Source organism: Erpetoichthys calabaricus, chromosome 3, assembly GCF_900747795.2.
Source record: "Erpetoichthys calabaricus chromosome 3, fErpCal1.3, whole genome shotgun sequence".
NCBI classification, from domain to species: Eukaryota; Metazoa; Chordata; class Cladistia; order Polypteriformes; family Polypteridae; genus Erpetoichthys; species Erpetoichthys calabaricus.
Window position 1 is genome coordinate 94486807 of NC_041396.2, and position 14130 is coordinate 94500936.

General features: G+C 35.8%; 1 protein-coding gene across 6 annotated transcripts in view; it reads right to left on the minus strand.

Annotated features, from left to right (window-relative positions):
- Positions 1-14130, minus strand: part of LOC114648243 (transcription factor SOX-13-like) — a 194990-nt gene that overhangs the window by 117264 nt on the left and 63596 nt on the right. Inside the window, exon 1 of one of the 6 annotated variants that reach the window (XM_028797158.2) lies at positions 6890-7020. The exons of the other annotated variants lie outside the window; for them this stretch is intronic. The gene's annotated coding sequence lies outside the window, so the exon portion shown is untranslated. Of the gene's footprint in view, positions 1-6889; positions 7021-14130 lie in introns of those variants that run through there. 6 annotated transcript variants of the gene reach the window in all.

Consider the following 14130-nt stretch of genomic DNA (forward strand, 5'->3'; position numbering starts at 1 on the left):
CAATCTGGAATAAACTGAGTTACATCCTAGACCAACTTTACAATCACCCTACCATTTTGTGAATTCATCTTGAAGACCATGAAGAGCCAACATCAGCTCAAAGACAGGCCAGTGCTACCAATCAATTTAGCACACATATCTTTGCCATGAGTATTTTGAAACATGATATAGTTTTGAAATAACACATTACAACATCTCAAAGAGAACACCGATTTGCAGCTACCACGTGAGATGTACTCTATAAAATGTGTCTAAGCCTAGGATGGGTTAAAGACATTCAGTGCTGAGCTTGGGGAGGATCAACCTGGTGTCACCCAGTCTCTTTAAACCCCCAGTTTACACAAGGGGGACTCCGGAGGATAACTGGAGCATGCTGGTATCCCAGTAGCCATTGAAACCCAAGGAGTTAAAATACCTCCCAAGTCATGCAGTGGTGTACCGGTTGAGATGGGACCGAAACCACTAGAAATGGCATGGTCTCCTCTGAAGCACAAAAAGGTGAAGGGGCTATGGGTGACATACCATCCCTTAATTTGAAGCCTAAAACCTTGTAGAATCCAAGTAAAGCAATTTATGACCAATAGCAGCTTGCCTTATTGTTTCATATTAATAAATTATAATTGCATTATAAAAGCAAGCATCTCCATATTTAGAAAAAGTCTTTTCCTAAACTGATGCAAATAATCCAAGTTTTTTATATTAGCTCAGGGGCTATGAAAAATCTAGATGGTTAAAAAAGCAAAAATAAAATTCTAAAATCATGTGATACCAATTAAGTTTTAAATGACCGCATGTAAGAAATTCCAAATTAAGATAGGTCATGGTAATTTAAAAAAAACATTTTGATCTTAAACCCCACTTTCTAAAGCTTATGGAGGAGGACCCATTGCATGTAATATCACAAGAAAGCAAACATTTACATGCATAAAAACAACCCAACTTTTGTATGGGTGAGTGCATGATTAGCATTTTCAAAAACCATAAATATCTTGAGGGTCCAATTAGTTAAGTGTGTGGTAAAAATCCTACAATGCATTCACATGCAACTGAAGTAAAAGGTCATGCGTTTGTTGCCATGAATAAAGTTTGATAAGAACAGGCCATTCAGTCCATCAAATCTTCCCATTTCATTCACCTACTTCCACCAAAAATAACATCCAGTTCAGCTTTGAAGGTCTCTACAAAACTCACTGTTAACGTATACAATATATCTTTAGTTCTCGGTATGAAAAAAAACTTCCTATCATTTATGCAAAATTCATCTTTAGTGGGTTTCTACAATAATATTGTCTATTCCAGCAGTGTCAACTCAAAGCAGAATCAAATTATTAAGTGCATAACCACAGAAGGCTGATTTATAAAAATATTGTTCCTATAAAAGCACACAATGCCTGCCCATTAATCCACTGTCAAAACTCACTTACCTGAATTCAAGGTCAGATATAGAGTTGCGGAAATACAAATTTGCCTTAAAGAGTAAGAAATGTAGACATCCATTCTCAGTCCACTTCATTCACTATAGAACTGTGAAGTGCCAAAACCTATCCTGGCAGCAATGGACACAAGGCAGGCAGCAATAACGAGACACGACCCTTGTCCAAAACACGCTTTGTTGAGGTTTGTCAATTAAATTTATATTTAAGAAGAACAAATATTACAAATTTTACCAAATCTATCTTCGCCAAACCTTCCTTATCAGTTATGGGGTTTTAGTAAGTTACAGCCAACCCCAGCAGCACTGGACACAGATCTCCAGTTCATCGCACACACACCTATTCACAAAAGGCCAATCAATCAAATGCAAACATGTTAGAATTTATAAGGAAAATAAGAGTACATCGGGCGTATCAGGATCCCACAGAGGCCATGCAGACTCCAGGACAGACCACGACCAGGGAAGCAGGTTAAATCCTGGAGTTCCGAGACACAGAATAGTGATACACTTTGTTATTTTCTTGGAATCATTAAGTGGATTTCACAAATTTGTTATGATGTACATTTTATGAATCTCAAACACCCTTAAATTAAGGTTGCAACCTCTTCATGTACTGGAAATATTTGGTTTTTAAATATTCATATTTGTACATAATATAAAAATATATGTATAACTGAATATTGATTTATTTTGTGCCACAGCAAACTAAAAAATTATGATATCATTAGCAGAATATATGCAAATGTGCAAAGCAGTATCTTTACTAACATTTCTCATATGTTAAAGTAGTACTAGGGTGTTGTACCGTGTTAGCCATTATGAATGTAGTGAAAAGTCAAGCAAAATGACACCTTTTATTGGCTAACTAAAAAGATTACAATATGCAAGCTTTCGCGACAACTCAGGCCCCTTCTTCAGGCAAGATGGAATTTTATTTGATTGAGTTGAGTTTGCCTGAGTTGCCTCAAATGCTTGCATATTGTAATCTTTTAGTTAGCCAATAAAAGGTGTCATTTTGCTTGACTTTTCACTACATTCATATGTTAAAGAAAAACAAAAACAACATGTATGTGAATTTAAAGGAAATAAAAATGACAGGCTTGGTTCCTGCTTTTTTAACAACTTTATTTCATATTACTTCTATACCAAGAAAGCTACAAGTCATAATTACAGCTTAAGAAGTTGTGACCTGAGCTAGAAAACGTCCCAACCGTACTTTAATTCCAAAAAACCAAAACATATTTTTATATCCTGTCATGTCCATCCTAGTCACATTTCTTTTTGTTCTACAGTACACTCACTGTTGCCATACGCAAAAAACAAAACAACACCCTGGGGCTGCTTCTTTGTTTGAAACCCTTCATGTCTATTTGACTTTGATTTTGAGTTAATGTGGTGTACAGAATGTACACCGATGGAAAATTATAAGACATAAAACGGAAGACTACAATAACCCGTTACTTCAAGACAAAGGCCGTAACATGCCCTGCAAACGATGAAATCGCTTTCAACTGGCGAAGTGAAAATTCCAGCAGCAAATGCTTGCAAGATATTTGACCCTGCACAGTGGGGGCTTATCACATTAGAGTACAAGACCTGGTGTGATTTAGAAAGTGGATAAAGAGTTGTACAAAAAAAAAAATAATAGTGCTAAAAGTAAGCAATTGTGCCATTGTACATTCATTTCTATTCAGGCAAAGCGAAAGGAAGTGAAACGAAATTAATAAGTAGCATGTAATGTCATATTAGTAGCAGATACAATAAAATGTTAAACATTTCTCTGTTAAATTCAGAGCACTTACAGTAAAGTATGATACTGTATGTGTAAACAGAGAAACTCTCATTATATACTGTTACAAACCACTGGCCCTAAAGATACTTTTTAAGTAAATGAAACTTTCCTAGTACCATACAAACTACATAGCAATGCAATTAGTTAGAATGTCGGAAAATTGTATACATGTCTTCATCTATTTTTTCGACCATGCTTAATCCAGTTAAGGTTTAGGGGGAGTAGAATCTCTCCTGGCATCCTCAGGCACAAAGTAGGAAACCTCCCCAGGATCCATCACTTGGGACAGACTCACTCTAATGAGTAATTAACATAAGACGTGAGAGGAAACCAAGGACAAAATACCATAGGAGTGCACTAAATTAATATTCTACCAATTTAGAAATACTGAATATGATTGATCATTTCTAAGAATTGAAAAATATAAACATTTGCAATTAAGTTATGTATATTTGCTTACAGTAAATATTAAAGTATATTTGCTAGTAATGTGTCAACTGGACTAAATTATTTGGAATAATAATGAATTCCTACAGACCCATATACACCCAGTTTTTTTTTATAAAATCCACTGGTACAAGGGGTACATTTGAAAAATATAATCATTTGTAGAATGCCTAATAAAAATTACTTATCTTATTTAATATCTTATTAAACAGCAGGGTGTGTAATAAAAGGAAAGTAACATTCTAAGTCACATTTAAAGGTTTGTAGGAGTAATAGGACAGTAAAACAACCCCAGAATGTAATCTGGTCTGTCGTGCAGCCTGTGTGTCTCTTGCACAGCTCTGTCTTGTTCACAATGGATTCCTATCACAGTGTAAAGGCATGTTGTCAGGTTGATTGCTCACGCTAAATCACTTGGGCGGGAGTGCTTGAGGTCTATCCTGTTGCTAAATATTGAAAATCCAGCACAGAAAGCTGTAGGTTGCAAGTTCAAATGGCCTCTAAAAGGCAAAGCAGAAAGGTGGGTATATTCTAATGTGTGCAATAACATTTGTGGTGCAAATAAGGAAAACATTACCATTTCTTAAGTAATTATTTTTGTCTTTATCAAAACTCAGACTTAATATTCAATTCTTACAATGTCGAATAAAAACATTTAGATATAAAAGATCAGTTGTGCCAATAAGGCTGTTTAATGAGAACAGGTAACTGGAATACACGACTATCACTGACTTGAAAGATTCTTAAGTGCCACTGTATAGATGGGTGTAAAGTTTTTTAGTCCATGTAATTGCATATGTATACATGTACAGTATGTTTAATCTAGGTATGCATGTTAGGGTTTCTTATATTTATCTTTCCTTTTCTTTTTATATTGAAAACCTGTGTCTAAGTAAGTTTTGTTAATTTATTTCCTTGTATGTGATGATAAAATTACAGCCAAGTTAGTTTTGTCGACTTATTTCTAATTACGGACATTCCCATCCACACACTACATTATTGCTTTCACTTAGTCAGTCACTGTTGCCTCTTCTTCTCGTGGACTAATGCAGTGTTCAAATGTGCTCCTCTGCGTCAGTGCTGTATCCGATATCAACTATTTTATGGCATTTTTTTATTCATATTGCAATAATGATTGATTCAGATCTGGTTTACTCACTTGAAAAGACGGGGTATAAATTACTATATAGATTGGTGCCTTGATGAAATTATATAAATGAACAAAAAATAAAGCAAATTAATTACCCACTCTAAAATGAAGCGTGTTCCTTTTTATATTGTTTAAATATGAGTGAAACCAAATAAAAACATGCACTTTTCTTAACAACAGATTACCATGTGACGTGAAAAAATACATCTAAAAAACAAAATAAATTATTCGAATTGTATGTATCCTGTATAATTATTTAACAATAAAGGCTCTAAGTATTAAGCTAGTAAATACTATATGTTAAATGCACATGCACATATTAACAAAATGATTTTTGTTGCATAAGCAAATTGCAAAAAAAAAATATCAAATATTAAAAAAACCTGAATATAACAGGATTTGAAAATGTCTTACAAAATACATAGACTTTAGAATTTGGCAAATATTCAATCAGAGGAAGCATATTTCAAGAAATGTATAGAAAAGCCAAGCAAAATGACACCTTTTATTGGCTAACTAGAAAGATTACAATATGCAAGCTTTCGAGGCAACTCAGGCCCCTTCTTCAGGGCCTGAAGAAGGGGCCTGAGTTGCCTCGAAAGCTTGCATATTGTAATCTTTCTAGTTAGCCAATAAAAGGTGTCATTTTGCTTGGCTTTTCTCTACATTCATAATGGCTAACACGGTACAACACCCTAGTACTAAAGAAATGTATAGAAATTAAACAAATCTTCAAACTGAATTCACACAGGCAAAACAAAGGTTTCTGTAGGCAGTATTTCACTTTCTAATTATCAACTGTATTTTTTTAACTTTCAATCTTTATTATGTGTATGGGTTGTCTTGTTCTTCAAAAGTTAATCAAGGAAAAAAGAAGCACTCCTTAGAAATAAAAAATTTAAAAAAATACCTGATGGTGACCTCTTCAAATATATTACTTTACATTAAATAAAAAATATCATTGGACATAAACATTTCAGACCTTACAGACTTTACAGGTGGTATTTTATTGATGGGCTTTCACTAAAAAACTACAGTTTAATGCTGAAGAAAAGGCACAAACAACAAGAAACACTCAGTTCTGTGAGTACAAAATACTTAGGAAGTATACTTCAGGTCTCTATTTTACATTACAGCTTAATTAGAATGGAATCGTGACATATTTGAAAGCAAGAAATGCTAATAAAGTCTTTAATAATTGTTACTATTTTAAACAGGCAGCAACAGTAATTTTTTATTTCAAGTTACTATTTTCAGTTTATTTTTCCTTTCACAAGTAAGAAGTACTAGTGGAGTTTTAAAAAATATCTTGCAAAACAACTTTAAGATTCACCAGAATTAATCCTGTTTTTGTTTATCAATCACATATAATACACACACATATATATATTATGTATCTCATATATGTAATATATATATGAGACAGACAGACAGACAGACAGACAGACAGACAGACAGACCGACAGACATAAATATACATATAAACATAAAGTATAAACACACACATACCTATATGCATACGTATAAATATGGGTTTACTACTTGTAAATCTTAAAGTTGTTTTACAAGAAATTGTTTAACACTCAGATAGATATAATATATAAGTAATACTAGCAATCTATCTATATATATGTATCTATATATCTATGTATATAATATATATATATATATATAAATATACATACACAGTCACATAGACTTAAATATATGTAGATACATATGCATACATATATACATATTGTGTGAGCGTGTATATATATATATATTTTTTTTTTTTTTTTTTTTTTAACATAAACACATACACTTAAACATATGAATATGTACAAAAAATGTAAAAGTGTGTGTGACCTAAATACAAATACATACTGACACAAACATACACACACACACACACACAGAAATACACTGTATTTTCCTCTTAAATGTATAAGGTTAAAATTAGAAGAGCTAATGTTTACACTATATTTGAGTAAATGCATTAGTTAATAAACTGCTTTTCTTGCAGATTTTTTTTTGCAATCACTATATCCACAGAAACAATTAATAGCTGCTGCTTTCAGCTTACCCAATAACAACAGGGAAGAATGAGATGCTGTCTCCTCAACAATAAGATGAAGTCTATTTTTTGGGGTGGTTGTTGTTTTTTTTCTTCTCCTCTGTTTGCTTGTGTAGTATCATCACATCAGGTACTATTAATGCACTGCTGCTGCCTTAAACATCCGGTAAACTGCATGAGCTGGGGAGGGGTGACAGGAGGTAGTGGAGTGGGGCTGATCGTTAACTTTTTTAATCAAATCCAAAATCTTTACACCACTTTATTCCACATTATCAGCACTTACAATAAACCAAAAGAGATGTTAAGATTAACCCACTTTTTTTTTTTTCTACTTCTTCGCAGGGCAGGAAATACAAAAAAAATATATAATTAGATAATGAATGCTATAATAACTTTTGCTAAAATTTCAGTTGAAAAAGAAATATGAGTTTAAAAGACTTTGTGACATGAGGTAGACCAAAAAAACATTACAAAAACACCACGTGCAAAGTACTTGGCGAGAATTTCTTCACATACTGACAAAGTATATCATTTTGAAAATGCAAAGAACAAACATAATGGGACATTAATGTTTTGTACTGTATAAATTATGCTGAAAAAAAAGATAGAGTTTCCCACTAATATAATTTTCTCATTTTCTACAATGTTCTCATTTTTTAAATTGTAAAATTGTTTTATTTTAGAAAATAATCCGAAGACGACAAAAAAATGTTTTAGCATAATTATTCAATCCCCACACTGTAACAGGTACCAGCTCTGCGTGCTGTTCAGGAGTAATTTTGGCTCAGTCTTACAGGCAGATTCTGCATGCTGTTCATATTAGTGGGATGACTCTTACACATTGCAATTTTTAAATAGTGCCAAAGATTCTCAGTCGGTCATACATCAGGGCAATTACAGGATATTCCCGGCCCCGTACCCTAATGCTGCCACCATTACTGTAGGTGTGGTGTTTTTCTGAGGTGTCTGCATTGTTACATTTGCACCACACGCATCTTTTTGAACTTTGGCCAAAATGCTCTATCTTGGTTTCATCCAACCACAAAACCCTTTCCCACATTGCAATTGGGTCATGCTCATGCTTTTAGGCAAACTCCAGCTGTGCTTTCACATGGCTCATTTTGAGTAATGGCTTTCTAATGCCACACTCACATATAGGCTAGAATTATGCAGAGCTTTTGATATGGTTGACTGGTGCAGTTTTACTCCGGTCTCAGCTATTGAACACTGCAGTTATTTCAAAGTAATTCTTGACCACTTTGTGGCTTCTCTTATACGTCTCTTTGTTTGTGCACAGAGTTTTGAAAGATAACATTTTCAAGGCAACATCTAGATAGGTGGTTAGACATGGCTTCCACTGCCTGATAGCTGAGCCCACAGAGGGACTTCAAGACGTATTGCACACTTTTTCCTAATTTATGTATTTATATTATTTTACCTCTGTCTTCTTTGGTAATGCTCCTTCAGATTCACAACTAGAATAATGACCCCTTAACTGAGGTGTTTCGAGTCAGAAAATTTGGCAATTATTTTAATGCTTCACTGGTGGAGGTCAAATGTTTGTACCTCTGCAAACTTAGGCTTCTAAAGTCATTAAGTGCCTGCCACAAACAGACTGATGGCAATCTAATACAGGCATAAAATCTTATAGATGTTTCTTCTTTAATTTTAAAGTTTATCTGCTGTGTCTATTACATTTGAAAATTTTGATCTTTAAAAGCTCAAAGTTTGAGCTTTGGATTGAACTTCAAAGTCACAGAAGCCATTTTTTTTCCCAAAATCCTAAACGTGTTTGTCTAATTTTGTGAACTTCTTTCCAGTGGCTTTAAGAATGTAAACTCAAAAATGAATAGCTGGGATTCACCCAAAATCTAATCAGCACATAAGAATAACAAGCTCAAGTTGTCCAAAAAATTTCAAAAGAAACGGTCCATTCGTACTCACGTTACATTGTTTCTCTTCAAAATTTTACCGACACACGGACACCACGTCCACTCATTTTCCAAAAATGCTTAAAACATGCTTTAGGAATAAGAAAATGTGTTTTTTTTTTTTTGTAAAGTCAAAGTCAGTTTTATGTAAAAAAAAAAAAAAAAAATCACACTTCCTCCATATATGAAATACAAGGAAAAGTAATTTAATAACTGAGTTTCAATGCTTTGAAATAAAAATATTGTGAGAATAAAATTACAGTGAAGAATGTGTTCCTCAGTAAAATGAAGGGATCCTTTTGTAGGGCAATACATATACATTTTACTCTTATTAAAGTTATTATTGAATTTTTTGCCCATTAACACAAATATACTTTGTATGTGTTATTCACAATGAGTTATTTAATAAGTTTATTATGAAACAGAGGACCAAACCAACTTCTGCTGCTTTTATATGCATTCCATCCTTCAGACCCACTTAATCCTGCCCTCTTGTCACACTGAATCAGAAGTACAGAGGTCCAGTGCCCTTGCCATCTATACCATTGGTCTGTTTAAAAGAACAACAATAGTTAAGGCAGCTTGAAAGTGTTGCTAAAATGTAATAGAAATCAAGCTAATAGAAGATCTGGCCAGTTGACAATTTCAGAGTATACAATAAAAACTATATTTATGGTGTTCCTGAACAAAGTAAATCTGTCAGGTCCTTTGACAAAAGCTATATCAGAGTTCGACTGACCTTGGACAGCTGAGTGTCTCTCACTCTCCGGGCACCCTACCAAGTCATGAAAATGAAGTAGACACTTTGACAACTTTTAAAGAGTATCTGGATGAGGTGTTGGAACAACTTTAGCAGCAGCTAACCAAATGGACTAAATGGCCTTGTCTTGTTTGTAAAACATCTCATACTTGAGACAGGACTGTTGTTTGATTCTTGTCTTTCACTTATCATTTGACCCTCTGCCAGTCACTTAACCCACATGTTCTAAAATTAAAAATATATATATAGTATCTAAACAGTCATGCTGCATTCTGATCCTGTGTGCTACTTTGCATTAAAGAGTCAGGGAAATCTAAAATAATAATAATAACAGTAATACTTATTCAGCACATGTTGAAGTCCATAACTGTTGTATAATATGGCAGACTGCTGGTAGATCAGTCACCTGTGACATTCTATGATTAGGAACAGTAGCTAGGATATGGCATCTTGCGCCACAGCAGGCACAGAGAAGACAAGAAGAAAGGTTCAGTAACTGGTGGGACTGATGACTGCTTTACATTTATTTAAGAAAAATAAATAACAGATATACAATATTGTGTTGCAGTGCAGTTGTTTCCAGAAAGACACTTTGTTGGTCAAAACCAGCTATGTTATAAAACAAGATATGTTAATAACGGAATAATTTTAGGAACTGATTGGTTTTTAACAATACCACAGGCATATCAACTTATTGTTGGGATGAAACATTCAAAACAAGCAATTTTCTTTTTTTGTCTTTTATCAGCTGAGGGAACATTGTGATCAGCAGCACTACAAAGATAAGGCCATGCTAAAGTAATGTGTCTTCAGTCCAAATTGTTGTGCTGAAACTGATTGAGTACTATCCGGTCATTTCACAATATGGGGATCCTGCAGCTATACATACACACACACACACACATACAGTTAGGTCCATAAATATTTGGACAGAGACAACTTTTTTCTAATTTTGGTTCTGTACATTACCACAATGAATTTTAAATGAAACAACTCAGATGCAGTTGAAGTGCAGACTTTCAGCTTTAATTCAGTGGGGTGAACAAAACGATTGCATAAAAATGTGAGGCAACTAAAGCATTTTTTAACACAATCCCTTCATTTCAGGGGCTCAAAAGTAATTGGACAAATTAAATAACTGGAAATAAAATGTTCATTTCTAATACTTGGTTGAAAACCCTTTGCTGGCAATGACAGCCTGAAGTCTTGAACTCATGGACATCACCAGATGCTGGGTTTCCTTCTTTTTAATGCTCTGCCAGGCCTTTATTGCAGCGGCTTTCAGTTTCTGTTTGTTTGTGGGCCTTTCTGTCTGAAGTCTAGTCTTCAACAAGTGAAATGCATGCTCATTTGGGTTAACATCAGGTGACTGACTTGGCCATTCAAGAATTTTCCACTTCTTTGCTTTAATAAACTCCTGGGTTGCTTTGGCTATATGTTTTGGGTCATTGTCCATCGGTATCATGAAACGCTGCCCAATCAATTTGACTGCATTTAGCTGGATATGAGCAGACAGTATGTCTCTGAACACCTCAGAATTCATTCGGCTGCTTCTGTCCTGTGTCACATCATCAATAAACACTAGTGTCCCAGTGCCACTGGCAGCCATGCACGCCCAAGCCATCACACTGCCTCCACCGAGTTTTACAGATGATGTGGTATGCTTTGGATAATGAGCTGTTCCACGCCTTCTCCATACTTTTTTCTTCAGGTCGTTGAGACTCAGTCTACGAATGCAATGAATGTAATTACTCCAGACCTACAGGCTATCAAATAAACGAACCGCGCACCGTGGCGCAGTGTAAAGGGGCTTCATCTCTGACGCTGAAGTCCAAGGTTCGATTCCCCGAGAGGGGAGCAGTAGAGTGTGTATGCCTGATGAGCCCAAATGAGGGCGAAACATGTGTCGCGTACTCTGCATTATTTGACAGTAATATATATATAGGGTGGCCCAGATCTAACTATGCAACTTTTAATGCAATGCAGGAAAACAATGCAAGACAAAAGAATTGTTCGAAATATCTTGTAATAAAACGAATGCAGGGCAAGTGCTGCCATCTATCGGCAATAGTATATATATTATTATATATATATATATATATATATATATATATATATATATATATATATATATTATACATACATACATACACATACACACATGCACTCAGTATATATATTGTGACAAGCAGCCACTGCAATTACACGGCTGGGACACCAGCTGGATGGAAGAACCGAGGGAGAGAACATCTACAAGACACTACCTCCCCTTGGACACTAGAGGGCCACCCTCCTGGGCAGCTGTGGCAGATATGGATTTCCTCAGGACACAATGGGAATTGGAGTTTGGTGAAACCTAGTTGGGTTCCATGGGGGCCACCAGGGGAAATTGCTGAGCCCTACATTGGGTTTTCACCACACCTGGGAGTGATTCCAGGCCTGATTAATGAGCCACCTGGAACACTCCCAGGGCCAACATAAGAGGAGACATTTGATGACTCCATTCGATGAGCCAGAGTCGGAAGGAGGAGGAGCTGGTGGATGAGCTGCTGCTGCTGCTGCTGCTGCATATTTGGTGCTCTGTATACTATGCTGTTGCGGGGAGAGAGGGAGACGTGCTTCCTCTTTTGTAAATAAATGTGTGCTGTGCTGGAACTCATGTCTCTGTCTGCCTGTGTTGGCATCCCTAGTTTCCACTATTTTAGGGCTGGGCAAGTTAATGCATTATTATTGAGTTAACATATTAATTAACGCCGACAATTATTTTTTATCGCATGTCACCGCAGTTTTTGTTATTATTATTGTTTTGAAAGCCTCAGTCTCGCTAGCAATCAATAGAGATCAGTGATCTTGTTACAATGTTTTTCAATACGCTTTTGCTAGAAAGAAAGTTAGCTTTGTTGATTTGACCTTGATTCCCTGCACGTGCATGAGTAGCAAAGAACAAACAGCTTCTAAAATGGCATGTGGAGTGATACCAGAGTGAATGCTCAAAGCAAAATAATCCGTGGATGACTTCTTTCGTATTATTGCTATAGACTCCGATTTTGATGCAAGTGATCAGGAGATGTACTGTAGATCAAAAATGAAAGTGAGGTACCGCCATCAGCTGATTGTGTTACTGAGCACGTTCATGTAGCTGATGCACCTATGGCAATGATCACCTAGGAGGACAGTCACTTACGATGACAGGAGGCACAAACAATATTGCGTCTCACTGCAACTACCACCCCCGCGCACCTGTCTCAAAAAAGACAGCCAGGCAGCCAGCCCACCTTGCATTCTTGCTGGCCATCGGGCTGCCCTCCATGCAGCGGCTGCTGCCACAAACTGCGAACAGGCACCCACAGCAGGCACAACAGGCAGCAACAGACGTTTAATATTGATCTATATGTGAAACCATTGCTTTAAGTGATTTTCAGAAAACAAGAGTTTTTTTGGAAAAAATATTAGCCCTCAAAGAGTTGCTACTGAACTTTGACTGTGTATGCTGCTCCCTGATAAAAGAAAATGTTTCTGCTGGTGTCTGTTCAGATATAAAAAGAAAATAGATTTAGAAATGTTAGCTTGCTGTTGCTCGGAAGGTGCCTGTTATAATAGGATCGTGGCTCTGGACTCTGAGGGTAACTTGTTTTTCTACAACAAACTAGATAAAACATTAATGCCCTGGCAGTGGCAAATAGCTTTGGTTTTATATTTGATTTGATTACATTATTGTTTCAGTTGAGATTTACAAGAAATATTTTAACTGCTACTATGTAAAGGGAATACTGCTGTTAAAAAGCACCTTATTTGTTTAAAGTGTTTCCAAACCAAATACACGCAATACACTACTTTTGAGTTCACTATTGAATTTTGCACATAACAATGTGATTCTTTGCAATTAATCACTGCCCAGAACTAATATATACTGTATATACTGTATATCTGGCAAAATCAGCTTTATTGTTGTCTTAAAGTTTTCCAAGCGGGAGCGCTCTCTTCAGCACACACAAAAACCCAGCACACATGCAATGACACTGATGTCATCCAGTATTCACTCTCTTCTCAGATTTAAAGTGTAGACAGACTTCCAACACAAGTGAGATGACAGACAGTGAGCACACAGCCAAGTCAGCGGCCAGTTTTAAAAAGTTCCCCACATCATCCATTGGGAGACAGACACATTACGTGGCGAGCCTCTTTGCAGTTGCACAAGTGGTGGTCAAGCAGTTTCTAACTGCATTAACAGAGACAATGCTTATGGACTGACATTTTCAAATCATGCCACAGTTTTCCGAATGGGTTTTGGTTGCCACTTTGAGTGGATCTTACAAAGGATGTGAAGCTTTTTGCTCTTGAGTCAATGATATGCAGCTTTGGTTCCGAGTCTGGCATCATTGCGCTACAGAAAATGTATCTTTTTTTAAACTTCAAATCTTTATTTTTGAAAAGTGAAAGAAGTCATCTTGCAATATTTTCTGGTACTGTTCTCCAATTATTTTCCTTCAGCTATAACAAGGGAAAAAGAGTTGAAGGACTAGTTTAATACATCTAAATCCTGCAAACGAAAAGGGTTG